The 2,156-nt window shown below is 64.5% G+C and overlaps 1 pseudogene; it reads left to right on the top strand.

Moving 5' to 3' along the window:
- The first annotated feature begins 729 nt into the window (after positions 1-729).
- On the top strand, positions 730-1,665 carry LOC112617815 (annotated as a pseudogene).
- Positions 1,666-2,156: the final 491 nt, after the last annotated feature.

Here is a 2,156-nt window from a genome sequence, read left to right on the forward strand (position 1 = left end):
TTTGATGAAAGCATTTACTAAGGAGTGATTCCACTTTCTCTGGTGGCTGAGAAATACGCGTCTGAGGGGCAGCATCAGGTCTTCTCATCAAGCTGAGGTCGGAGTCTCCCCACCCACGGACCTCACCCTTGCTCTCCCCTCATAAATCTGACTTCTAACTGTAACTGCCTTGGCCTCATTCCGTGGGTGTGGATGCTCCTGCTTGAAACGCATTTTCCAGCCCGCCAAATTTTTGGGAGAGTTTCTTCCACTCTCCAAGCGCCGAGAGTTACAAAGTTCAATCTACCTTTCCAGATTTTTTTTTTCTTCCCATTACTAACGGAAGAAATCAAGAAACGTCCGGCAGAAGGGCCCTGCTCCCTCCAATCAGAACCCAGCCCGGGGCCAGAGCAGGAAGTGCGGCGGTGGGACGCGCGGTGATAGCCCCTCGCCCCCCTGGACCCGCCAGCCAGGGCAGAGGTCGGTGCGGCCGCTGTGCGACAGCTCCAGGCCCGCGCCTCTCGCTTCCTCCCGCCGGGCAAGTGAGAGGATAAACCATGGGGCGGGGGCAGTGCGCCCCCACCAACCGCGACCCTCCCGCACGGACCCCCACTACACGCACGTCCCAGGCGGAGTCGACCCAGAGGAGCCACGGGGCAGCGCACAGCCCCACTAGCAGGGCGGCCAGGACCCACGCGCGCGGGTCCACGAAGCCACCTATATAGGTGACAAAACACTCAGGAAGCCGTCATGTGGGGCCGGGAAAGAGCCCCCACCCAGAGTCACGGACTCCCTCGTCCGAGGGTCCGCGCAGTCCCCTCGGTGAGTCTAGCGAAGCAGTCTCGCTGCGAGGGAGGTCGGGGAGGGCGGTGGAGTCTCCCACTCGCGGTGACCCGGACCCCGCCCCACGAGTGGGTCCTCCTAGGGCCCCCTCTACCGCACGCGGGGACCAGCCACGCCGCGGAGGACCGGGCAGAAGCCAGCGCCCGGGTCCATGCAGTGCACTCCGCGGCAGACGCGGGGAGCCGGGGAGCAGTGAGGACCTGCCCCCACCCGCAGGGCGACCAGGATCCCCGCGCGGGCCCACGCGGTATCGTAGCAGGCGCGAAGCCCCCGGTGCCACCCGAGGCCGAGACAAAGCCCAGGCGCAAGGACCCCGGATCCCAACCTCGGACCCTGAGGAGCCCAGCTCGGAGCTGCCACGCCCGGGGCAGAGACCCCGCCCGGTTCGGAGACCCCGTTGCCCGTCGCGCCGTCTCACCTCAGGCCGCCGCCTGGCAGCGCTCGCTCCTCGCCGCGGCGCCTGGGCCTACTGGAGCGCAGCTGAGCAGCCGACAGAGCCGCTGCAGCCTCAACAATGGAGCCCCGGGGCGGGGCCGCCGCCGCCGCTTCAGCCCGTGTTCCCCGCTCAGGATCCGGCTCGGATCAAGGAGCTGCAGCTGGCGCGGGGCTGCGGCCGGGACACACACCGTGCAGGTGCACACGGACCCGCCCGCCTCCCGCCGCCCCGCACCCAGCGGAGCCGGGCGCCCAGGGCCCGCACCCCGGTCAATGGGGAGCCAGCCATGTGGAGAGGGCGGGGCCTGGGGGAACAAATGGAGGTTGGGCGGGGCGGCGCTGGGACTGGGCGTGCAGGGTCCCGCGGGAGGACCGGACCCAAGAGCTGGTAGGATCCTGGCCTCCTAGAAGACCCAGCTCAACGTCCACCTGGAGTCTGCTCTACAGGACGCGCTCATCTCAAGCCCAGAACTCAGGCTTTTAGGGCAGAAAGCGAGAGACAGGCTTGCTTTACAAAAAGTGAAACTGAGGTCCAAGGAATAGGATTGCCTGCTGCCCGAAGTCATGTAGTCCCATTCACTCGTTCACCTTGTCATTCAGCAAACAGTTGGAAGCAGGTATGGTGGGCGTTAGGAGTGAAGTAGGGCCTGTAATCCCAGCACTGTAATCCAGCACTTTGTGGGGCCGAGGCAGGTGGATCACTTGAGGCCAGGAGTTCGAAACCAGCCTGACCAACAAGATGAAACCCCATCTCTGCTAAAAATACAAAAACTTAGCCAATCGTGGTGGCGCGTACCTGTTGTCCCAGCTACTGGGAAGGCTGAGGCAAGATAATCGTTTGAACCCGGGAGCTGGAGGTTGCAGTGAGCTGAGATGGTGCCACTGCATGCGCTCCAGCC

Source organism: Theropithecus gelada, unplaced genomic scaffold, assembly GCF_003255815.1.
Source record: "Theropithecus gelada isolate Dixy unplaced genomic scaffold, Tgel_1.0 HiC_scaffold_4788, whole genome shotgun sequence".
Classification (NCBI taxonomy): Eukaryota; Metazoa; Chordata; class Mammalia; order Primates; family Cercopithecidae; genus Theropithecus; species Theropithecus gelada.